This window comes from Acomys minous, assembly GCF_964271855.1.
Source record: "Acomys minous genome assembly, chromosome: 3".
NCBI classification, from domain to species: domain Eukaryota; kingdom Metazoa; phylum Chordata; class Mammalia; order Rodentia; family Muridae; genus Acomys; species Acomys minous.
The window spans coordinates 147595057-147621909 of record NC_140485.1 but is presented as its reverse complement, the minus strand read 5'-3'; the positions used below and the strand labels follow the sequence as shown (position 1 = coordinate 147621909).

At 39.4% G+C, this 26853-nt stretch overlaps 1 pseudogene and 1 gene segment (V, D, J or C); one reads left to right on the top strand and one right to left on the bottom strand.

Moving 5' to 3' along the window:
* The window catches only part of LOC311594272 (immunoglobulin kappa variable 2-29-like), a 225245-nt gene that overhangs the window by 38593 nt on the left and 159799 nt on the right, over nucleotides 1-26853 (bottom strand).
* LOC311593309 (glyceraldehyde-3-phosphate dehydrogenase-like) lies at nucleotides 18610-19687 on the top strand (annotated as a pseudogene). The gene has a single exon. The product of its transcript is annotated as a glyceraldehyde-3-phosphate dehydrogenase-like (transcript).

The window sequence follows — 26853 nt, the reverse complement described above, 5'->3', positions numbered from 1 at the left end:
TTGGAGAGAGGGTCACTATCAACTATAGGGCCAGATCAAATGACATCTCTGATACTTTCCAAAGGCATCAGCAGAAGCTATGAGCAAATCCTAAGCTCCAAATTTGTAACATACCCAATGTGGCTCCTTTAGTCACTGCTCACTTCAGTGGTAGTAAGTCTCTCATACTGTCTTGCAAACAACAAGATTGAGAGCTTACTAATATCAACAGAAGAACATAATTTCATTCATACAGTTTTAGAAACTAGAACAAAAACACTTTCAGAGTCTCAGGGCCCACTACTTTCCTCTCAGAGGATGTAATATGGGTGAAAATCTCTCAGTATGTCTGCAATGGAAGCTGGACTGTGTTTATCTCAATTCACTCAAGGGCCTTAAGCAGAAGAGAACACATATAGACAGAGATATTGTAATAGGACAACCATAAATCCCCATCTTTTAGTTAGTTAGTTTGTTTTTTGTTCATTTTGTAGTCCTGGCTGTGCTGGACTCGTTTTGTAGATGAGGGTGAGCTTGAGTGCACAGAGATCAGCCTGTCTCTGCTTCCAGATTGCTGGAATTAAAGACATGTGCCACCATACCCAGCTCAGTCCCCATGTTTTTGTCATTCTGTGCAGATAAATATTTCAAATCTGTGTATCCAATTTCCTGACAGGGTACTGATCATTAGGAGAACATCACTGGGTGTTAGAAAAGATATGCATGGCTTTAGAAATTCATATTTTCATAAAGTTTCAAGTTTATAGGAGATAAACACCTGTGACCCAGAGTAGTCCTGCATCAGCGACTGTCTCCAGGAGGAAAAACAAAATACTGAAAATAGGCTTCTCTATTATCTCTTCTTAGAATGGGGAATTTTGATGATAATATCTTATTGAATTCTTCAAAATGTACAACATTTTGTAAATAAGTGTTCCTAATGAACAAGCACTAATATAAGAAAGTTGTATATATTTGAAATTATGGAAGATGGACTGTGTTCTGATACCTAAAGGGTAAATTGAGACTATTGTATAACTTAGACTTTAAAATTCAATGTTTGCAGGTACAAATGTGATATACGGCAGCCTCAAGCTATGTTTTACACTCTAATTCCAGGGGATTCAGGATCCAACACCCTCTTCTGACTTCTGTGCGGATCAGATACATATGCAGGCAATATATATATAAATATAAACCCCACATCTTTAAAGCCTCATTATAATTTCAGTGATAGCATAATATCCAAGTTAAAAACTTACGTTTATCAAGTCTGTTTTTCAAGGCAGTTGATGTCAACTTGGAAATAAATTACAATTTCAATAGATTCTGTAGGTTTGTGTGCATGATTTTGTGTAATCAAAATATACAATAAATATGGTGTTAGTACATTAAGTATATATTAAAGATATAATAGGATAGGGTGCATATCTTTTATCTCTACTTTAGAAACTTTGATATATCCTTCAATGTAAAAACTATGGATACATACTTCTGAGTTACCATTTCATTGATTTTCAGATCTATCAGTTTCTGAACATATTTACATACATACCATTTTCATTCCCTGATTGGGTGTCATTCTCATCTTACATGATGTCTATCTTACAGAATGGTTTTCTTCACATGTAAAACTCCTCCCATTCAAAATCTCATTAAGGAAGCCCTATTCCCATTTTTCTGAGATAGCACCAGATAGATTTCCAAAGTGGTTGTACTAGTTTGCATTCCCACCAGCAATGAAGGACTGTTCCTCTCTCCCCACATCCTCGCCAGCATGTGGTGTTGCTTGAATTTTTGATCTTAGCCATTCTGATAGGTGTAAGATGGAATCTCAGAGTTGTTTTGATTTGCATTTCCCTGATGATTAAGGCACCAGCCAAGGACAATACAGGCGGTAAACCTTAAACCCCTACCCAGATCTAGACAATGGACAGAACACTCTCCACAGAGTAGAGTGGAGAGTGGGATATTACTTTCTCACATACTCTAGTGCCTCACCTTTGACCATGTCCCCTGGAGGGGGAGACCTGGTGGCACTCAGAGGAAGGACAGCAGGTTACCAAGAAGAGACTTGATACCCTATGAGCATATACAGGGGGAGGTAATCCCCCTCAGGAACAGTCATAGGGGAGGGGAATAAGGGAAAAATGGGAGGGAGGGAAGAATGGGAGGATACAAGGGATGGGATAACCATTGAGATGTAACAAGAATAAATTAATAAAGGAGAAAAAACCCCCCAAAAAACCCCCAAACTCTCATTAAATATCATAATAAGGCCATCATGTTCTTACTTCCAATGGGTATACACTCTAGACCACCATATGGCTAGAACTCCCATGTGTAACTCCTACCTTCACTTTCTTATGTGCTTCTCTCACCACATAATTTGTGTTATTCTACCTTAAATATAAACTTAGAGACAATTTAATATCTGGAAGAGATATGGTGCCATAGCATATACAAGTTTAGGATCCACTGCACATTCAAGAACATGAATGATTATTTCTAAGAGATAGTATTCCATAAAGACAATAACATGTGTCTAGAGGGGACAGAAGTCAGGTGCAATAATCAAAGCCTCACAGGAACACTGTATAAAGATATAATCCCAGCTGATTCTAGGAAGAAAGCTCATATATGCAGGTGGAAAGGAAAAAAAACCAATGACCTTGTCTGGCCTTGTCTGGAAGTACTTCTTGATTAACTGATCTGTCATAAATAAATAAAACAAGATCATTTACTTGAAAAGATTAACTAGTACCATAAAATACTAATGTTTTTTATAAACTGTTTCTTCCAGGGTTATTCCATTACAATTTTCTTCATGATACCTCTCTTAACCATGTTCCCTCTCTTTAACTCCTTCCTCTGTTCATTCTATTTCCATTTCTGAGTGAGATTTAAATATCTTCCAATGGTTTCTTCATGTTACTTACCTTCTTTGGGTCTGTGAACTGTAGCATGGTTTATCCTGTGTGATATGGGTAAAATTCATTTATACATGAATACATAGCACATGTGTCTTTTTGGGTCTGGGTTACCTCACATGGGATGACATTTTCCAGTTCCATGCATCTGACTGGAAAATGTGTATGATTTCCTTGTTTTTAACAACTGAGTTGTATTCCTGAGTGTAATTGTACCACAAGTTTTTAAAAAATCCAATCTTCAGTTGAAGAACATCTGGTTTGTTTACAGATTCTGGTATTATGAATAAAGTGGCTCTATGAACATAGTTGAGCAAATGCCTTTGTTATTTGATGGAGCATATATGCCCAAGAGTAGTATAGCTGGGTCTTAAGGTAGAGCTTTTCCCAATTTCCTTAGAAAATGCCAGACTGATTTCCAGAGTGGTTGTACAAGTTTGTACTCACACTAGCAATGGAGAAATGTTCCCCTTTCTCCACATCCTGGCCACTATGTACTGTCACTTTTGTTTTTGATCTTAGCCATTCTGATGGGTGTAAGATGAAATCACAGTCTTTTGATTTGCATTTCCCTGATTACTAAGGATGTTGAACACTTTGCTTTTTATTTTTTATTTATTATAATTTATTCATATTACATCCCAATTGCCATCCCTTTGCTCCCATCCTTCTGCTCCCAACCTCCTTCCCTCATTGGTCCCAGTCCCCTCCCTTAGACCTCTGACATGGGGGGGGTCTCCTCTCCTACCATCTGACCCCAGCCCCATCAGAGACTTGAGAAGAAACAATTGATTACCTGAGTATACCGGGAGTGTAGGTTAGCAGCTTCCCAAATAAGAAGATGACAGAGACAGTTTGCTACCTGAATAGTCATCCAAAATTCTCTACAATGTTGGAGCATCATCTTCAGCCTTCTGTCCCACATGTCTGTCACACATATTTGTAAGTCAGGAAGCATTGTTACCCTAAGACATATTCTTTTGTGTTTAGCTGAAATGTTCTGTAGATATCTTTTATGTCCTTTTGATTCATGAAGTCTATTAGTTTCATTATTTCTTTACTTAGTTTCCTTCTTAGTGACCTGTCCACTGTTGAGAGTGGAGTGGTGAAGTCTTCCACTATTAATTTGTTGGGTTTGACAAGTGATTTAGGACTTAGTAATGTTTCTTGTATAAATATGGATGCCCTTGAATTTGGGGTGTAGATATTTAAAATTAAGCTATTGTCTTGATGTATTTTTCCTTTGATGAGTATAAAGTGTCCTTCCTCATCTCATTTGACTAATTTTGGTTGAAGGTCTATTTTATTAGATTCTAAAATGGAGATGTCTCAGCTATTAAAGTTTAGGCTCACAACCAAAATTTAGTACTTTATAAAACTGTACCATATATTAGAGTTTCTGCCATGCCGGGAAAATTAACAAGGCCATTCTACACTGAGTATGACAGAAATCCAAATAAAATGCAGCTCATAGACTGGTTCTGTTTTGTTGTCCAAAGAGAAGCACATTTGCTACAAACAAATCTCTACTGATTGTCTGATCTGACACATAAGAGGCCTGTAGTGAGTCAGTGACCAGAGCAGTCCTATGTGTGTATACAGCCTTTGCTGATTTGCATGTGCCCAGAGCACATCCTACTTCTCTGAGGGCTACTTAATTGCCAGGTCACACCCTGTTCTGGAGTCAGTCTCACGCAGGTCGCACACTGACATGAAGGCCCTCACTCAGATCCTTGGGTTGCTGCTGCTTTGGGTTATAGGTAAGGAAGATAGCATTGGAAATTATTTGGACTAAATGTGGTCAGCACTCCATGGTATCTCTGGAAGTTGTCTTATATCAGTATTAATTGTGTGAATTTTTTTGAATATCAGGTGTCAGAAGTGACATCCAGATGACCCAGTCTCCAGCCTCCCTGTCTTCATCTCTGGGAGAAAGTGTCACCATTACATGCCAAGCAAGTCAGAGTATTGGTAATTGGTTGGCATGGTATCAGCAGAAACCAGGGAAATCTCCTAAGCTCATGATCTATGCTGCAACCAGCTTGGCAGATGGGGTCCCTTCAAGGTTTAGTGGCAGTGGATCTGGTACACAGTTTTCGATCAAGATCAGCAGCCTGCAGGCTGAAGATGTTGCAAATTATTACTGTCAACAATATTTAAGTACTCCTCCCACAGTGATTCAAGCCATGTCATAAACCTTGGAGGAAAGCAGAACTAAGATATCTGGCTGCCCCAAGTTCTCCTTCTGGTGTTTCCAGTTGCTGAGAGTGTTTCTCTTTGCCAAGAGTTAAATGCCTATGTAATATTTTCAAATAGTGATCAGAGAAACTGTCCCATATTCCAAATCTCTGTCCTCTTCCCCAGGCCTAAAATTAAAGACAAGGGACTTTTTCTCATGACTCGTATAAAAAATAACCTTTTCTCTGAGCAACAGAATTCTAGCAACAGCTGTGATTCATACAAATGGGTTGTCAAACACGTGCGTGTGTGCGCGCGCGCGCGCACACACACACACACACACTCACTAATGTGGAATTATTTTGGCAAGAAAATTTTTATCTGATTATAGCATTAAAATCCTGGACAAGCAGGCTAGGGAGATGGCTTAGCAGTTAGGTACACTGGCTGCTCTTCTAGTGGACATGGGATGATTCCCAGCACCAATCTGAGTGTTCACAATTTTCTATAACTCCAGTTCCAGTATTACTCAGCCATTCTGCTATATTATAAGGTATTGTGTTCATATGGTGCGCCAACATATACACAAACACAGCACCGGAACACATTAAATAAAGATAACTTAAATCTCACATATTTCAACATCTTAAGGGACTAGTTGTCAGTCAAAATGAAATTGGGAACAATACCCCTCCCAAGGGATTCCACATGTCTCACAGTTACTAATGTTGTTCCCTAGAGGTCCAACAGATTTCCTAAAATGGAGCAGAACTTTCCAAGCATCAGAAGTTCTTTATCTCAGCTCTGTGCTTTCTGTTCCCCTTAACATCACACCAGAATGGAAATGGAATAAAAGACTTATCCAGGATCCCTCTCATAGAAGATATCTGAAAAATACCAAAGGACACTATAGGTAATACAACCAAGAACTTTTACTTTGTTAAATTTTACAACATCACTAACTTCCTGAATTAAACATAACAAGTGGTCACTGAGATATATATTTGTAACAATACTGCTTTCCTATGGGCAGACTTCATTTGCCAGTTAAAATATGATGTACCTAAGCTGCATCCAGAGATGTGCCTCATAAGACCAAGTTGTTATTTCACAGTCTTTACCTCTGTCCTTGCATCTGTTCATATCAGCTGATGGATGTTACACTTTTTTTCTTGCTCTCCAACCAAATAATGTGAATAGGAACCACTTTTTCTAATAGTCAACAGCAGTTTGTGTGTTTCAAATAGATTGTTAGTGATGCAAAGTATTCTCTTGCCCTCTGTAAAATTTTGTGCAACACTAAGAGAAAAGAGATTAACAAATAAGATTCAGAGAGAAAAGAGATGAAACAGAGTATTTGAAGATAATGTGTTCCTATATATAACAGATCATAAAAATCAAGCTGAATACTCATAAATCTGACAAAAATTTAAGCAACATAGTAGGGCACACAACTAACAAAAGCTACAAACTTCCTTTGTACTTGCAACATATATATTTATAAAGAAGTCAAAGAGGAAACCCATTCATATTTATCCCAAAACTTACCTTAAGTGAATTGGTAAAGTTGTTTTCCAGTTAAAAGCAATAGAAAGTTTTACAAAGGAGCAAAGTTAGGTTCCCAGGCACACATGTGGCTTTGAGGTTCAAAAGCCCACGACATGAACAGTGTTCTCTCTTTCCCTGCTGTCTGTGCATCAGGATGTTCATCTCACTCCATGCTTGCCTGTATGCTCCCTGTCATGATGATAATGGAATGACACTTTGAAAGTATGCCTGCCCCCAAATAAATATTTTCATACGAGTTGCTTTGCCCATCATGTCTTTTTTTATTTTTAAATCTTTAAACAGTGATTATTGACCTATTTTTTATTAATTTATTCTTGTTACATCTCAATGGTTATCCCATCCCTTGTATCCTCCCATTCTTCCCTCCCTCCCATTTTCCCCTTACTCCCCTCCCCTATGACTGTTCCTGAGGGGGATTACCTCCCCCTGTATATGCTCATAGGGTATCAAGTCTCTTCTTGGTAACCTGCTGTCCTTCCTCTGAGTGTCACCAGGTCTTCCCCTCCAGGGGACATGGACAAATATGAGGCACCAGAGTACATGAGAAAGTCATATCCAACTCTCCACTCAACTGTGGAGAATGTTCTGCCCATTGGCTAGATCTGGGTAGGGGTTTAAAGTTTACTGCCTGTATTGTCCTTGGCTGGTGCCATCATGTCTCTTTAAAGCAATAGAAAATTGACAATGTGTGTCTCTCTGGATCAGAGTTACCTCACTTATGATGATCTTTTCTAGTTCCAACCATTTGCCAGATAGTTTCATGATTTCCTTGTTTTTAATAGCTGGGTAGTATTCCATTGTGTCAGTGTGTAGTTTCTTTAATTTCTTTCTCAGGCTGTTTATCGTTTGTATACAAGAGGGTACTGATGTTTTTATAAGCAGGTTTTAGCCATATAATATAGGATACACATACAATATTGCAGGGACCCCCCCAAAAAAGACAATTAGCAAGAAGGACCCAAGGGAGAATGCTTAAATCTCACTCAGAGGAGGAAGTAGAATAGACAGGGATACTGTTTGAAGAGAGGGAAGAAGGTATTAGAGCCATCACAGATAGAAATGAGGATGGAAATCAGACCTGAGGAGAGGGAGTACAGAAGGACTGCAGCAAAAAGAGAAACAGTGTGCAGGGGCATCTCAGTGACAAGATGGAGATCTCATACAGGGTAAGCCTCTGGGTGGATATTAGTGGCACTCTAGCTGAGATTCCTGTAACAAGGCTCATGGAGACAGAAGAGTATATCTTCCAAGTAGAAAAGATTCCTAGTGGAGAGAGGGGAACAACAACTGACCCACAAAACTTTGACCCCAAATTTACCTTGCATTCAAGATGTTCAGGGATAAAGATAAAGCAGATAGATCAGAAATTGAGGGAATGTCCAACCAATGCCTGGCCCAATCCAAGACCCCCTATGGAAGAGAGCCAATCCCTGACACTATTAATGATACTCTGCTGTGCTTGCAGACAGAAACCTAGGAGAATTGCTTTCTGAGAGGCTCCATCCAGCTGTAGTTTGAAATATGTGTATTTGAAGACTTTTTGTGGGACATGCCTTTTAGCCTAGTGCCCAATTATAAATGAGTATATAACACTCCTTCATTGCTGGTGGGAATGTAAACTTGTACAACCACTTTGGAAATCTATCTGGCGCTTTCTCAGAAAACTGGGAATAGGGCTTCCTCAAGACTCAGCTATTCCACTCCTTGGAATATACCCAGAAAATGCCCTACCACACAAGGACATATGCTCAACCATGTTCATAGCGGCCTTATTCATAATAGCCAGAACCTGGAAACAGCCTAAATGCCCCTTGGTTGAAGAATGAATAAAGAAACTGTGGTACATTTCCACTATGGAATACTACTCAGCTATTAAAAACAAAGAAATCCTGAAATTTGTGGACAAATGAATGGGACTAGAGATGATCATAATGACTGAGAAATAAAAAGACCTACTCTGCTTATTGTGACGTTTGGCTGCCATCTACAGGTCCTTTTTGGCATTTCCAGATAATAACTTACTTTTTTTCCTCTCCTCTATCTCTCCAAGACCTCACACATAACTCCCTGTCTTTTCTTAAATTCATGGCCTCTTTTTAAAATTAATTGTTGTTACAGATATGTATGTACATGTGTATATTAATCCATATTTCTAATTATGTAAGTGCATTGCAAGGTATTTGTAATGTTACTTGTTCAGAGATTACCATTTGGTGATGGATAACCAATGGGTGTATTCTTTCCCAGGAAAGACTATTTCTTCCATACTGAGCATTCCTAGTTGGCTTTTACTCCAAGTATGGCACCATATCAGTATTTAGTGATATCCTTGTTAACAAATCCCTCTTGAAAGATATAATAAGATACTGGCAGTTTCTTAATCTGATCATGACCGGTTTTGGATACATCATACAAACTCTTTGCTCCAAGTAAAATTTTAGGGAAAATCTTCTATTTACCATTTGGCATCTGGGTATGAATTGCCACACATTTCAGCCATAATCAGATGCAGCAGGGGAAAGATATATGCACTGCACAAAGCCTATCAGTCAAAATTACACAGTCTACCCCTTAGCAACCAATTCCCCCTCCTCTCAGACCAACAGAATGAAGGCCTGGGAAGTAACCATTGAACTTTGAGTAATTTTAATTTATGACATCTAGCATTTTGTTGTGTATCTGTCATAAATTTTTACTTTGTCTCTGAAAAAACACCCTGTTTCTTTATTGTATGTGGATGCTTCTTCAGTTATTTGAATAGAACAAAAATAACCTGAGAAATACAGGGATAGACAGAGAATACAACCAACACATGATAATAATGGAAACTATAAGCAAAAATAAGGGAAAAATCAAGTGTACTTACTATTGAAATCTAGAAGAAAAATATAAAAAGAGGGAAGAGAGAGAAAGAGAGAGTTAGGAAGGGAGAGAAAGGGAGAGGAAGATGGATGAGAGATTCAGTTTGAATTTCGGGAGGACAGAAAAGTGTAGAACTTAACAGTAAAACTAAGGTACTAATAAAGGTCATCAGGATATGAAGTAGAGGTTGGAAGTGTATGTGACTTTTCCGTTTTCAGTCTGTGTGTGTCTCCTGTAGGCTGTTCTTTATGGTGACAGTAAATTATGAGTTTAAGGCCTCTGGTTCCATTTTCAAATCTTGCCTTAGGAGATTTCATTGAAATAACCTTTGTGTTCTGATGACTGAATATCTCCTCTATTAACCAGTGATAAATATGTGAGTGAGTCCCTTGAAGATCTAATCAGGTATCGACAACAAAGTATATATATTTTAAAGAAAGTATATGACAATAGTCTATTTTATATACCTTTGAATATCATACAATAGGAGAACACACACACACACATATATATATTTTACTAGCAAGATTCATTTTCATATAAACATTCAATGTTTATTCAAACCCTACCATGTGCTTCATGACATACTTCTTTAATGTGTTTTCTCTCTATTTTATGAAAACTTTCCTTTCCTTCATATGTAATATCAGAAAGCTGAATAAGAAGGTTGAGATAATTCTGTGTGCATGTGCATGAGAGATAGAGATAGATAGTTAGGTAGATAGGTAGATAGATAGATAGATAGATAGATAGATAGATAGATAGATAGAGCATCAATGGTTCTTAACCTGTGGGTCATGACCCTATTGTCAAACCTCTATCTCAAAAATATTTACAATATGACTTATAACAGTAGCAAAGTTATGGTAGAAATAAAAATACTTTTGTTTTTGTTTGGGATCACCAAACATGAAGAACTGTACTAAAGGCTTGCAGAATTAGGAAGGCTAAGAACCACTGATGTATACAAACACATATATGTGAATAGAAAATCCGCAGTAAATAGGTCATGAATTTGAAAGAGAGCAAGTAGAGATAAATGAAATTAGAGGAGAAAGGTGAGAATATTCATATAATTATATTAATTCTAAATGATTAAAAATTAATTTAAAAATATTTGTTTATTATGTGCAGCCCATGTCTTGATTGTTTTGTATTGCTGGAAGAGAGTACTATTACCAAAATGATCTTTGGAAAGGAAGAGTTTGTTGTTTCCAGATGACAGTCCACATTGAGAGAGTCCAAGTCATAAACTCCAGTAGGTCAGGATGGAGCTTTGACTATGGAAGAACTTACTGGCTTGTTCTGCATGGCTTGCATACCCTGCTTCCATATACAATCCAATGTCATCTGTCAAAGGGTATCAGTGGTTTGAGTCCTCTGACAATAATCATTCATCAAAAATATGTTGGATCCCGGCCCACTGGAAAAATTGAATTAGGGTTCATCTGAAAGAGGGAGTGGAGATTGAAAGTAGGATACAGAGACGCGAGAAATAGTGAATCAAGTCAGGAAATTTCTGATCGAGATTCACTTTATTGCCGACTAGCAGGAACATATATAGGGCAAGGTCAATGGGATCTAGTCTAATCTCACTCACCCTATCCCCCGGGCAGGAATACAATAGCTTAAATCGCTCCCTGTAGAACTTCCTAGTTCTCTGAGTAGTTCTGCTGGAGCACCAGCCAAGAAAAAGGTAAGATGAATAAATTAATAAAATATATATAAAAAACAAAACAAAACAAAAAAGAGATAATTTGAAGTGTTTCCTTGAGAACTGCTTTTCTGAATACACCATAGCTCAAAGATGGAAGAAATTTCTAAATGATGAATATGGCGATAACTTGTATAAAGTATACAACTCATTAACCAGAACGTATCAACTTAACATAGAGGCCTTGTTAAGTGTAGACTATCAGTAGTGCTTGTAAATTGTAGACTACTATTTCACATTTTTAACAATCTAACTCAGAACTAGATGCATAATTTTTTTTGGCAAATTTAAGCCACAAGACTTACATCTATTAATAGAAATTAGTGTTATATTTGTAGCATATAATTATAGTGTAGTATTTGTTAATTTTAATTAGTTTGATAATTAGCATTGCAGAAATATTTCATGCAAATTTTCCATTTCTGTTAATTATATGACTTAGTTAAAGCTCTTTTACCCCTGTTGTTTATTTACTATAATCCTAGACTTATAATGCCTCAAAGAATACATTCATATATTATGAATTTATCCCTTGTCTATAGTTTATTGACAATTCAGTAATAGCAACCATACTATATTTTCTGCTGTCAGCACTGAATGGAAGTACTAGAATTCTGAACACAGTAAAGTTAAACAGCCTAAACATTCCGTGTAGAGAGCTCTGTCCTCTGAGAGAACAGCTGAGATTACTATTTAGTATCCACTTTAGTAACTTCAAGAGATCTCAAGCCAGTTGATAGCTATTACTAATACTCTATCTTTCTTTATTAAAACAATCACTCCTTTAAATATTTAGGGTGGCTTCTGTTATCCTTTATGTATCTCAACTGACACCTGGATATGTCAGGTGTGTAGACATCTATTATTAAGAAATCATGAGATGTATTTCCATACCTCTAAAACTGTGGTGATATGATGGAGACTTGTGTGCATAGAAACCTCCTTGAGCCATTAACAAAAACCTACAGGTTACCCTCCTATCCTGGCTGCACATGAAAAATGCTATCATCAGATAAGAGCAGAAATAAGAGTCTGGGGCAGCTTATACTCTCACTTCTGCTTCTGTGAGTGGTTTTTGTCATTACTTCTATCACTGTGGTACAAGCTATAACCTTGCATACAGTAGTAATCTGCTACATCTTCAGGCTCCAGGCTGCTGATGGTAAAGGAATAATCTGTCCCTGACCCACTGCCACTGAACCTGGAGGGGACTCCTGATTGCAAAGTAGATGCATAATAGATCAGTAGCTTAGGGGCTTCCCCTGGTTTCTGTTGATACCAGGGCATATATTTGTTAATATCCTGGCTTGCTCTACAATTCATGGTGACTTTTTCTCCCACAGATATAGATAAGGAGGATGGAGACTGGGTAACCTGGATATCACATCTGGCACCTGAATAAAGAAAATTAAAAACAAACACCCATGCAATTAATAACAACATGACAGGATTACCTTACAAAACAAGCAATACTAATCACAGTGTTGCTTTCCCAAGGCAAACCATCCTTACTTGGGAGCCAGAGCATCAGCAGACCCAGGAACTGTGCAGAGACCCTCATTTCCATGCTGTGTTAGTGACTGACCCTTTTAGAGGGTTTGACCGGCTTCTTAAAATGTACTCAAGGCAGTGGGTTGTGCTCTGGGCACATGCAAATCATCAGGAGCTGGGCAAGGCTGAATGCAAGTGCTGACGTAGTTAATCTCTGTAAAAGCTCAGTCTTCCTTTCTACCTCAGCAACACAGAGAACATTTTCCTTCTCCCTTAAAAACAGGGTCTTTCTATTGTTTTTGAAAAGCATTGATCCCTTTTAGATTAACATCTTAGCCCCACACTAGGGTTGACTGATCTAAGGTGGCACGATCTGAGCAGATTGGGGAGAAATCCAGCCAGGTATCTCAGAGGACCGTTCCTGCACACTTGAGCAGAAGTGATCTGGACAGAATGGATCCGCTAGTTGCCTAGCCATCCACCACAGCTCAGCAGGGGCTCTCATGCTCTCAGGAGGGACTGAATCAGCCTGAGGGGATCTGGTAGAAACTTAGCCACCTGCCCCAACCCAGGGAGCAATTCCCATATGCTCTGGCAGAGCCTGACCAGCTGCCACAACCAAGCAGGAGTTCCTGAGTACACCCAGACAGACAGGACTGATACCACCTGAAGGGATCAGGCAGAAGGCCAGACAACTCCCGCAAGCAAAGGGGCAGTATCTACTCTCTCAAGGGGAACTGAACCTAGGCCCCATGGCTAGGACAAATTTGGCAGAATCCTAAGCAACCCCTACAATCCAGCAGGGGCTCTGCCACTCTAGGGTGGACTGAGCCTATGCCCTCAAAGCCCCAGTGCCCAAGGGCAGGATTTTAAAAGCCCAGTCAATGGCATGATAACTGGCTTTATTTACACTACCTTGAAGTGATCCTTGGGCTGCTGATCACCAGCACTAGCCTCTGCTGACCCAGTTGGGAGCACAGGGTGTGAAGTAAAGGCCCCAGGAGGTGAAACCAAGTCACCTGCCTGATCCAGCGAAGGGTTCCCTGATCGCCACAGCTGAGGGCTCTCTACACTCACCAATGAACTACTCTCAACAACTAGTAAAGGACACCAGAAACTACCTCCCAAAGTCAGACACAGCAAGATGACTGCAGGCCAGTGTAAAAAACACAAACAACAAAACCAAAACAAGATGGCATCTCCAGATCACAGCTATGCCACAGAAATCAACCCTGAAAACTCAAACAAAATTGAAACACAAGAAAATGATCTCAAATCCTTAGTAATGAAGATGATAATGGAGGAAAAAAGTAAAATTCATAAACCAATGCAGGGAGATGCAGCTAAACAGGTTGAAAACATTAATGAAGCCTATAGAAAGGCACCAAAAGAAATTCAGGAAAACACAAACAATCATATGAAGGAAATCAGTAAAACATTTTAAGATATGAAGATGAAAATGGAAACAAAGCACAGACAGAAGAAAGTCAGGAATGAGAGAACTTAGAGAAGAAAACAAGTAATGCAGTGGTAAGCTTCTCTAACAGAGTTCAAGAGATGAACAAACAAATCTCGGGAGTAGAAGATACAATTGTAGAACTTGAATCAATCATCAAAGAAAATTCTACATCTGAAAAATTTCTGATACAAAATATCCAAGAAATCAAGGACACCATGAAAAGATGAAACCTGAGGATAATAGGAAAGAGAAGACACCTGGTTACTAGGCCCAGAAAATATATTCAACAAAATCATAGACAAAATTTCGCCAATTTAATGAAGAGGATGCATATAAACCTACAAGAGGCCTACAGAACACCAAATAGAATAGTCCAGAAAAGAAAATCCTCCTGCCACATAATAGTAAAAACACAAAATGTGTAGAACAAAGAAAAAATATTAAAAGTAGCAAGGGAAAGGGGCCAAGTAACATATAATGGCAAACCTATCACAATGACACTGACATCTCAGCAGTGACCCCCAAAAGCCAGAAGATCCTAGAAAGAGGTCCTTCAAACCCTGAGAGATCACAGATGTCAGTCCAGTCTACTATATAATTAAGAAACGAGTGTCAGAACTAAACAGAGAATTCTCAACAGACGACTATTGAATGTCTGAGAAACACTTAAAGAAATATTTAACATCCTTAGTCATCAAAGAGATGCAAATCAAAATGACTCTGAGATTCCCTCTTACATGCATCAGAATGGCTAAGATAAAAAACTCAAGTGACAGCATGCACTGATGAGGGTATGGAGAAAGAGAAACACTCTTTAATTGCAAGTCGGAGTGCAAACTTGTACAACGACTTAGGAAATCAATCTAGCACTTTCTTAGAAAACTGGGAAGAGGGATACCTCCAGACTCAGCTAGTCTACTCCTTGGAATATACCCAAAAGGTGCTCCATCATTCAACAAGGACATATGTTCAACCATGTTTATAGTAGCCTTATTCATAATAGCCAGAACCTGGAAACAACCTAAATGTCCTTCAGTCGAAGAATGGATAAAGTAACTGTGGTACATTTACACTATGGAATACTATTCAGCTATTAAAAACAAGGAAAACCTGAAACTTGCAGGCAAATGGATGGAACTAGAAATGATCATTCTGAATGAATTACCCCAGGCCCAGAAAGATACACATGGCATATACTCACTTATAATTGGACACTAGCCCAACAGAGATGTCCCCTGAAAGTCTTCACTTAGCCAGATATTGGGATAGATACTGGGAATTTCTAAAAGGACTCTAGGTGAGAAAGGTAAGGAGGAATGGGGAAATAGAATGATCAAGAGGGGTCCTAGAATCCTAAAAGAAGACCATTTTGGTTGGAGAATCTGGACCCAGGCAGGTCTGCTCAAACTACTGTGCTAACCAATGACAGTGCATGCAGTAAACCTAGAACCCCTACCCAGATCTAGTCAATGGACACCACATTATTCATAATTATGTGGAGAGCAGGGACTGACTAGGACATGAACTCTGGTGCCCCTTATTTGACCACTTCCTCTTGGTGGGAAGACCTGTATAGACCTAAAAACATCTTAACCCTTAAACAACTAAGCTTCATTGTAAAACTAAACTACCTGGTCTTCAACTCCATCATAGACTTGAGAAAGAATAAGCTTGATTATCTGAGTATGCTGGGAGTACAGGTTGGTAGCTTTCCAAATGATAAGACGACAGTGACAGTTTTCTACCTGAATAGTCACCCCAAAACTCACTATTATGTTGGAGCATCTTCTTCAGCCTTCTGGTCCAATATCTGACAGACATATTTGTGAGGCAGGAACTATTGTGGACTTGCTTACCCCATCTTTTGACTTTGCCTGCACCCAAGCTTGCTCATTTTTATGGAGAATTCTGTCTGTGGTAGAAATGAGGACATTTTGCCTAGTGGCTTGTTTGCCACATTTGAAGCCATCACTATAAGGAGGTTCTTTGATGCTCATCATCCTCTTTGCGATAGGCAGGGTGTTGCCAGGAGTTAACCTGTCTCCTTGTCAGCGAATCTTTAAAATAATAAAAACAGTTTTAAATGCTACATTCTGCATGTCTCTGAGGTTTTAGAAGACCTTATCTAACTATCCTATGATTTTCTTAATATAAATATGGATCATCCTACTCTGGCTTGTTTCTATTTGTGTATAGTATGTTCATGGATTACAAATATTAGACCATGACCTTAGATTGTGCTAATTTGGCAACTATGTACATGGGACACATGCATATGTCTATTTCAAATCTCAGTGTCTTCTCAGATAAGCAGAATGGGAAGATATACACCATGAAGGAACAAGGAGCCTGTCTGCTCTCCTGAGCAGTTTCTTATCAAAAACACTGTAATGTCAGTTTTAGAGAACTAATAACAGCAAGCAACACAGAGAAAAAGAAAAGCAAAATTCTCATGGGCTTTAAGACCTTTCAGTTTCTATTGTATAGATGTGGGTCTAATATTTCTTTTTCCTGCCATTCCTCAACCTCTGCTTAACAGTTGCTTGCTATGGTCAGTTGTTTCTCAACAGTTGGTTTCCCTTAACCAGCTGTTTGCCACCTACTCAATTCTCCCTACCATGGTTCCACCATGACTTTCTCTTGTTTCCTCTTCATTGGTTCCCAGAGATGGTCTGATGAACTTCTACTTCCAATCTGAGGCCTTGAACAATTTTATTTATCTCCTTTCCATGTTGAATTAACTTTCTCTGTAATTCTTTAAGGGATTTATTCATCTCCTCTTTCAAGGCCTCTACCTGTTTGATTCTATTTGCTTGTATTTCTTTAAGGGATTTACTCACTTCCTTTTTAAAGGTCTGCTCCATCTTTATATGATTAGATTTGAGGTCATTCTCTTGTGCTTCAGTAACATTAGGGTATCAAGGGATTGCAGTGGTAGGATCCTTGTGTTCTGCAGGTGCTACATCACCTTGACTCTTGTTGTTTGTGTTCTTATGCTGTCCTCTAGCTGGTTGTCCATGATGTTCATTTTGATGTTGGAGTGTCTGGCTTGGTGGCCTCAGGTAGAGCTCCTGGATGAAGCTGAGATATCTAGCTTGGTGACTGGAGGAAGATGCAGTATCTGGCTTGATGACCACATGCCAAAACACTGGGAGTTGGGGAGAGCTCTCAGCTCAGGGCGGTGGAACATGTCCCTGGGCTGCCTGTGCAAGAGGGGACAAGGGGGATGAAGCAGAGATATCTAGCTTGGCCACAGCACAAAGGACTAATGGAAGTCTAGGACTACTCTCAGCTCAGGGCAGCTGAATGTGTCCCTCAGCTGCCAGGATGGTAGTATCCAGCTTAGTGGTCTTGAGTGTGCATAGGACAATGGGGGTGGGGACAGCTGACAGCCCAGGGCACCTGAACCTGTCTCTGGCCATTCAACAGAAGAAAGGGCTTAGAAAGGGCATGAAATAACCTAGATGAAGCAGGAGTATCCAGCTTGGGGGCCTCTGGGAAGTGCCCAATAATCAGGTCAAGACAGTGGGAAGATCAGGGCAGCTGAATTTGTCTCTTGGAAGTGGAAGACAGGGCTTGGAAGGGGCATGGATTAACATGAATGAAGCTAGAGTAACCAGTTTGGCAACTGCATGCCTGAAAAATAGAGGTCAGGGGAAATCTCTTCTCTCAGGCCAGCTGCATGTGTCCCTGGGCTGATTGGATGGAGCTGGGATGTCAGGCTTGGTGGTGTAGAGACGGGAGTGATGGACAATAGTGTTCAGTACAGTAGGCAGCTCAGGGCAGCTGAACCTGTCCATGGGCCATGGGAAGAAGGGGGCTTGGAGGGGGGATTGACTAACCTGAGTGTAGCTGGGGTATCCAAGTTGGTGGTCAGGGATGTGGTGCCAGACAATGGGGGTCAGGACAGCTGGAAGCTCGGAGCAGCTGAACATTTTCCTGGACCACCTGGATTCATTAAAATGGTACACATGCCTTTTTAAAATTTTAGTAAAAGAGATTATTTTAAACTAAAAAACACCTAGTATTTACAACACAAAGTTTTTACCAATCAAATTTGTGAAAGAGTGAGTTAAAGATTTTATTAGTCCCGTGATCTTTCCTAATTTCAAATGAATATGATATACCTCCTTATTGCCCCTTGTTAACAATTAAATATTGTGTTAAAATGCTATTTCCCACATACATTTAGAAAATAGTTTCAAATTTTTTTTAGAAGTGCAGGACCTTTATAGAAGAAATACATGTTGAAGTGTGAGAACTGGTGAAATCACCCTTTACAGAGTCAGTAACTGTAGCCCAGTAGATTCTATGTATGTCTCCATGCAATTAAAAGTCTGTTAAAGAGACACATAGACTCTCTGCTTCTCCATCTTCCAGAGACAGGTTCAGCTTCTCATGCAGTGCCAGCCTTGTCCCTTGACATGATGGTGAGGGTCAGAGTAAACAGATTTGGCCTAATTGTGTGCCTAGTTACCATAGTTGGCTTCTTATACGGCAAGATGGAGATTGTTACCATCAATTATCCTTTCATTGACCTCAACTACATGGTCTACATGTTCCAATATGACTCTACCCATGGCAAGTTCTTCGGCACAGTCAAGGCTGAGAACAGGAAACTTGTCATCAACGGAAAGCCCATCACCATCTTCCGGGAGAGAGATCCTGCTAACATCAAATGGGCCAATGATGGTGCTGAGTATGTTGTGGAGTATACTTGTGTCTTCACCACTGAGGAAAAGAGTGGAGCCCACTTGAAGGGTGGGGCTGAAAAGGTCTTCATCTCCACTCCTTCTGCCGATGCCCCCATGTTGGTTATGGGTGTGAACCATGAGAAGTATGACAACTCATTCAAAATTGTCAGCAATGCTTCCCGTACCATCAACTCTTAGGCCTGATGGTCAAGGTCATCCATGACAACTTTGGTATTGTGGAAGGACTCATGACCACAGTCCATGCCATTAGACAGTAGATGGCTCCTCTGGAAAGCTGTGATGTGATGGCTGTGCAGCTGTGCAGAATATCATCCCTGCATCCACTGGTGCTGCCAAGGCTGTGGGCAAGGTCATCCCAGAGCTGAACAGAAAGTTCAATAGGCTGGCCTTCTATGTTCCTAGCCCTAACATGTCCATCACGGATCTGACATGCAGACTGGAGAAACCTGCCAAGTATGATGACATCAAAAAGGTGGTAAAGCAGGCCTCTGAGGGCACACTAAAGGGAACCCTGGCCTATACTGAGGACCAGGTTGTCTCTTGTGACTTTAACAACAACTTCTACTCTTCCACCTTTGATGCTGGGACTGGTATTGTTTTCAATGACAACTTTGTAATGCTCATCCCCTGGTATGACAATGAATACAGCTATAGCAACAGGGGGGTAGACTTCATGGCCTACATGGCTTCCAAGGAGTACCCACCCTGGACCACCTACTCAAGCAAGGACACAGGAGCAAGAGAGAGGCCCTCTGCTTCTGAGGAGTCCCTGTTACAACTCTGCTCCTGACACTGAGCATCTCCCCTCACAGTTGATATCCTAGAACCCAGAATAATGGGAGGAGCCCAGGGAGTCCCACTGTCTAGAATACCATCATTAAAATTCACTGCTCCAATAAAAGTCACATAGATGCTATCATACTTTTTTCATTTCTTATTTTTATTTTTTATTATTATTTGTTATAATTTATACATTGTTATTGTTTTTTATTTAAAATTATTATTTTATTTTACATCTCAGTCGTTATCCTCAGTTGTTATCTTTCTGTTACTATTCTCCGTCCCTCTTCAACCCTAATGCCCTCCCCTAGACCTCTGAAAGGAGGTCCCACCTTCCCCACCTTCTGACTGTAGCCTATCAGGTCTCATCTGGTAGCCTCCATTTCCTTCTTCTGTGTGCTCTCAGGGCATCCCCATCAAGGGGAAGTGATCAAATCAAGGGCACCAAATTTCGTGTCTGGGACAGTCTCTGTCCCTAACCCCCACGGAGAATGTGTTCTCCCATTGGCTATATCTGAACAGGGGTCTAGGTTCTCTACATGGTTTGTCCATGGTTGGTGCATCAGCTTGTACAGGTCCCACTGGGTCAAGATCCACATGCTTTGATGGTCTCCACTCTTTAATAATAGAGTCCAAGGAACTAAAATTTCCTTAGGCATCCCATGTTAGGGTAAGGAAAACGTTGAGGCCCTAGTGCAAATCAGGCCAGGAAAGTATTTCACATTGGTTTGATAAATTATGAAAGTATTTTGTGGGACATAATAACTATGGAACAATTATTGATTTATGAATAGTGGAAAGGATAAATCTTGACCAAAACTCCTCAATTTTGCTTATCTCTTGCCCTCTATTTACATTTTTAAATGTCTGTGAAAATCCCATGGTTGAATCTTTCTTTTTTCCCCAACAGGATTTCTCTGTGTAGCTTTAGCTGTCCTGGAGTCGCTTTGTAGACCAGGCTGGACTTGAACTCACAGGCTTCCTCCAGCAACTAATGGGGACAGAAACAAATACCCACAGATAAACATTAGGAGTAGCTCTGCACCCCTATGGAAGAAAGAGAGTAATGATTGTAGAAGGCAAAGGGTTCAAAGATACCACAAGAAAAAGGCTCACAGAATCAACTAATAATGGCTCATAGAGTCACACAGAGAATGGAATTGCAATCATGGAGCCTGGTATGGGCCTGAGCTAGGTCCTCTGCGTATATATTATGGTTGTTGTAACTTTGTGTTATTTTGGAATTCCTAACAGATGGTGTGGGCCTTGTCTCTAAGAAAATTGTTTACTATTGGGCACCTTTCCCCCAACTACATTGCCTTGTTCATCCTTGATATGAGTGTATGTACCTAGATTTACTGTAACTTGTTATGCTGTGTTAGGATTATATCCTTGGGAGGCCTGTAGTTCTCTTAAGTAAAAGAGTGGAGGAATGCTTCTAAGGGAAAGGGGAGGTAACAAAGGAATTGGAGGAGAGGAAGGAAGGGAAACTGCAGTTGGAATATAACACATGAAAGAGTCTCTGTCTCTGTGTCTGCCTGTCTGTCTGTTTCTCTCTCCAATCACCAACATAAAAGCAAAACAGGAACTAACAACCAATGTTAGTTAATATCTCTCAACATCAACGGCCTCAGCTCTCCCCCTCAAGAGGACACAGGCTAACAGAATGGATGTGTAAACAGAACCCATCATGCTACTGCACTAAAAAAGCACATCTCAACAAGAAAAATAGACATTACCTCAGAGTAAATGGATGGAAAAATATTTCCCACACAAATGGATTCAAGAAGCAAGCTGGAGTAGCCACTCCAGTATCTAATAAAATAGACACTCAACCAAAATTAAATAAAAGAGATGGGGAAGGACACTTCTTACTCATCTAAGGAAAAATACACAAAGACAGTGTGTCAGTTCTGAATATCTGTGCTCCAAATGCAAGAGCATCAACATTCATAAAAGAAACATTATTAAAACTTAAACTACACATTAAACCCCACACATTCATAGTAGAAGATTTCAAATCCCCTCTCTCACCAATGAACAGATTATCTAGGCAGAAACTACATGGACAAATAATGAAACTAATAGATGTTATGAATCAAATGGGCATAAAAGATATCTACAGAAATTTTCACCCAAACACAAAAGAATTTACCTTCTTCCCAGAACCTAATGGAACCTTCTCTAAAATTGACCATATAGTAGGTCACAAAGAAAAACTCTAAAGATACATGAAGGTTGAAATAATACTTTCTATCTTATTAGACCACCATGGGCTAAAGTTTGACCTCAACAACAACAAAAAATATCAAAACGCCTACACATACATGGATACTGAACAACTCTCTGCTCAATGCCAACTGGCCCAGGGAAGAAAAGAAATTAGCCACTTGCTAAAATTCAGAGAAAATGAAGGCACAGCATACCCAAACTGACAGGGGACAATAAATGCAGTGCTAAGAGGTAAGTTCGTGTCACTAAGTGCCTTCATAAATTGGAGACACCTCATAAAAGCCACTTAAATGTTCACATGAATGCTCTAGAAAAAAGAAACAGACATACCCAAGAGGTGTAGATAGCAAGAAATAATCAAACTCAGGGCTGAAATCAACAAATTAGAAATAAAGAGAACAAGTGAAATAATCAGTGAAGTCAAGAACTGCTTCTATGTGAAAATCAACAAGATAGACAAACCCTTAGACAGACTAACCAAAAAGGAGAAAGATACTATCCAAATCAACAAAATCATAATGAAAATGGGGACATAACAACAGACACTGAGGAAATCCAAGAATCATTAGGTCTTACTTCAAAAACCAATATGCCAAAAAAAAAGACGAAAAAATCTAAATAAAATGGACAATTTTATTGATAGATTCTACTTACCAAAGTTGAACCAAGATCACGTAAACAAACTAAATAGAACTATAACTCCCAAAGAAATAGAAATAAAAGCAGTCATAACAGGATGGATTCAGCACTACTAGACCTTCAAGAAGAGCTAATACCAATATTCTTCAAACTTTTCCACAAAATAGGAACAAAGGGAATATTACCAAAGTCATTCTATAATGCCACACTCACCTTGATATCTAAACCACACAAAGACCCAACAAAGAAAAAGACTTTCAGACCAATTTTTCTCCTGAACTTTGATGTAAATATACTCAATAAAATTATCACAAACTGAATCCAATTATACATCAAAACTCTCCACCATGAACAAATAGGCTTCATACAAGGCATACTGAGGTGGTTCAATATATGGAAATCCACCAATGTAATCCACCATATAAACAAATGGAAAGAAAAAGAAAAACAAATGATCATCTCATTAGATGCAGAAAAAACTGACAAAATTCAACACCTTTTCATGATGAAAGTCTAAGAGAGACCAGGGACACATGACAATATACCAATAAACATGGTAAGGCAATATACTGCAAACCTATAGCCAATCGGACTAAATGGAGAGAAACTTAAACAATTCCACTGAAATCATGGACAACACTAGGCTGCCCACACTCTCTGTATCTCTTCCATATAGTATTACTTGAAGTTCTAGCTAGAGCAATCAAAAAACTAAAGGAGCTCAAGGGGATACAAATTGGAAAGGAAGAAGTCAAAGTATCACTATTTTTGAATGATATAATAATATATATAAGTGACCCCAAAATTTTCCCCAGGTAATTTATATAGTTGATACACTTCAGCAAAATGGCTACATACAAAATGAACTAGAAAAATCATTATTCCTTCTGTTTACAAAAGACAAATAGGCTGAGAAGAAACAAGGAAAACAACACTCTTCACAATAGCCACAAAAAACCATAATATATCTTGGTGTAACTCTAACTAAGCAAGTTAAGGACTTCTATGAATAAAAATTCAAGTCTCTGAAGAAAGAAATTGAAGATGCAAAGAGATGGAAAGCTTGTCCATGCTCACAGATAGGTGGAATTAACGTAGTAAAAATGGACGTCTTACCAAAAGCAATCTACAGATATCAATGCAATTTCCATAAAAATTCCTACATAATTCTATACAGAAGGTGAAAGAACAATTCTCAACTTCATGTAGACAAAAAAACTGGGTAGTAAAGACAATCCTGTGCAATAAGATATCTTCTGGAGGCATCTGCTCCTGATCTCAAGTGGCACTATAAAGCAACAGTAATAAAAATTGCATGATACTGGCATAGATACAGAATGTTGGATCAATGGAATCAAATCAAAGACCCAGAAATAAATGGTTGTGCTCTAACTGGATGTCTACATGTAGAAAATGCAAATAGATCCATATTTATCACCCCTTTCAGTTCCTTGGGTGCCTAGTATTTTGCATCTTTTTAAAAGAAAGGCAACATATAAAAATGCTTATCCCTTATGGTTAGGGATTCCTGGGTGTTCAAATAATTCCTCATTTAACATGTTTAATCTTGTGGTTAATAGATTTGTTTCTTTAATGTCAATTACCAGATGTGACATCTGGATATCTCAGACTCTCCCCTTCTTGTCTGTAAATCTGGGGGTCAAAGTCAACATTACTTGCTGGTCAGCATAGCATCAGCAGAAACCAGGAAAATATTCTAAGCTCCTGATCTGCAATGCATTCAGTTTTGATGTTTGGGTCCCATAAAGTTCACTCTCAGTGGACAGTTTTCATTTTCACTACCAACATCCTGGAGTCTGAAGTTGTTTGTAACACAACACTGTCTGCACTATGGAGTAACCTTTCATCAGTGTCTTTCATTATGCGTCCTGCTGGATCCTGGGCTGTCCCCAGTGCAGCTGTGGTTCAGCATTTCCCCGCCTGCTGCTGGGCTCCTGGGCTAAAATGGAAGTTTGAGTTTCTCATTCAGTGGAAAAGGTGAAGTGCTGGGTCAAAAAGCTCAGGACTCCTAAATGGAGCCAGGCAGCAAGGAGGATCCAGACTGGATTGGACAAGTTGGTGGCTGCTCAGTAACAGAAGCTTTGGGGGCTCTCAGACCAAGAGATGTAAAGGCCATCACTAGGTTTTGTCTGGATGAAGAAAATGGCTGCTTTGGGAACAACCAGCCTCTTGCTCCCTCCACTTGCTCCAGGCGCTGTGGTGGGTTGAACACCGCTAAAATGATGGCTGCAGCAATCCATGGCAGAAGCTTGCAGATCCCCAGCACATGGCTGACTGACTGGCAGCCAAGCCCTGGAGGTGCAGTAATGAATCCTTCAGGTAAAAGGGGAACACTTTTTTCCTAAGTATAAATATTAAGTATCAGATGATCTTTGACGAAACAGGTGATGCCTAACAGGAAAGTTAGAAGCAGAAAGGCCACACTTAACAGGTCTCTGATTCATCACAATGGCACTGAAAGCCCAGAGAAACTGAAAACAAAATATGAGCAGGTGCAGAAATTAGGAGGAACAGCTGGTGCAGCTCAGCTCTACTCGCTGCACCCTTGGGAGGTTTTTGTTATGTCCTGTATCACTGTGCGAGGGAAGTTCTGACGCTGTAGACAGTAGTAAGTAGCAACGTCTTCAGGCTGTAGGCTGCTGATGGTAAGACTAAACTCTGTCCCAGATCTACTGCCACTGAATCTTGATGGGACACCTGTTTGCAATTTGGATGCTTCATAGATCAATAGTTTAGGAGGATTCCCTGGTTCCTGCTGGTACCAGTTTAACCAGCTATTAATATCCTGACTGGCTCGGCATGTCATGGTAACTCTGTCTCCAATAAATGCAGGCAGAGTGGACGGAGACTGGGTCATCTGGATGTCACATCTCACACCTGAGGATGGAAGGACACAGCAAACATATAGTGTTAACCATAAGGCAAGATAAATCCCATGACAAGCCAGGCAGCACTCACCACAATGGTTATAAAGGTCTCCACTTCTGTCTTCCTTACCTGAAAAGCAGAGCAGCAGCAGCCCCAGAAGCTCAGGAAGAACCTTCATGTCCATGCTGTGTACCCACTTAGAATGACTTCAGAATATGGTGTCAACACACTATGAGGATGTTCTCAGAGCAGTGGGCTGTTTTCTGGGCACATGCAAATCAGAAGGGGCATGCAGGCCGGGGCCAGCTTCAGAATTGGCTGGACTCATCTCAGAGACTTGGTATAAAGACAGGAGTCCCCACATATCCAAGACTGAATAATAGAACAAATTCACCTTCAGATAACATGTTATTTCCTGTGGGTCAGAGAACAAAATCAGTGTAGAAAAGAGTAGGTTGTAAGTTGTTTTTATCGCTCTGTGTTCTTTTTCATGTTTTCTCTGGTATATTCCTATTAAGGATGGTGATTGACCTGAAATAACTCCAGAAACGTAAAGAAGCCTTATTCATTATTTTGTTTTTCTTTTTAAGAAAGAAAATAATAAACTTTATAATAAATTTTAAGATAAATAACAACGCCACAGACTAAAATTAACCAGAACCAAAGTTCATACAACAAAAGGAAATTCTATACACATAGAATGGAAGCTATGGAGTTTCACATCAGATATTTTCATTTCAAGTCTATTTCATGCACTTATCCATAACCCAAACCAAAATACCCATAGAAAAATTAGAAAGGTAATTAATTTTATTTCCTATTTCATGACTTTATAATCCTCAGTGATGTTGCCACTGTTAAAGTACTCTTGCTTAAGAAAATATGTGTACTCACTTAGAATGACTTCAGACAGGCTCTTGTAGGCAATCCTAATTAAATATAGTAGGCTCTAAATGAAAAACAAAAAGACTTATAAAAAGGACAACTTATCTGGAAGCAGAAAGATTATGCTGGTAAGAGGAAGGGAAAAGGAATAGTAAGGTTGATATGGGAGAATATGATCTAAATCAGTGTGTGTGTGCGTGTGTGTGTGTGTGTGTGTGTGTGTGTGTGTGTGTTCAATAAAACTGCAAAAGAAGAAATAATGAGAAGGTTATTCATAGATCAATAACAAGATAATCTCTCAATGATATTCTGAGACCCTAATATTCATCTAGATTATCTCTCACTGGTACTCCTTAAGGATTTGTGTTAGGTGATTCTAAATTCTATTAAGATGACAATCAAAACTAACCAGTACATTCCACATGTTACTCATATTTCCTGGTTACCTCTTGCTGTAAAGTTGACACAGCTAGAATCATCTGGAAAGATAAACCTCAAAGGAGAATTACATCTATCTTATTTCCTGTAGGC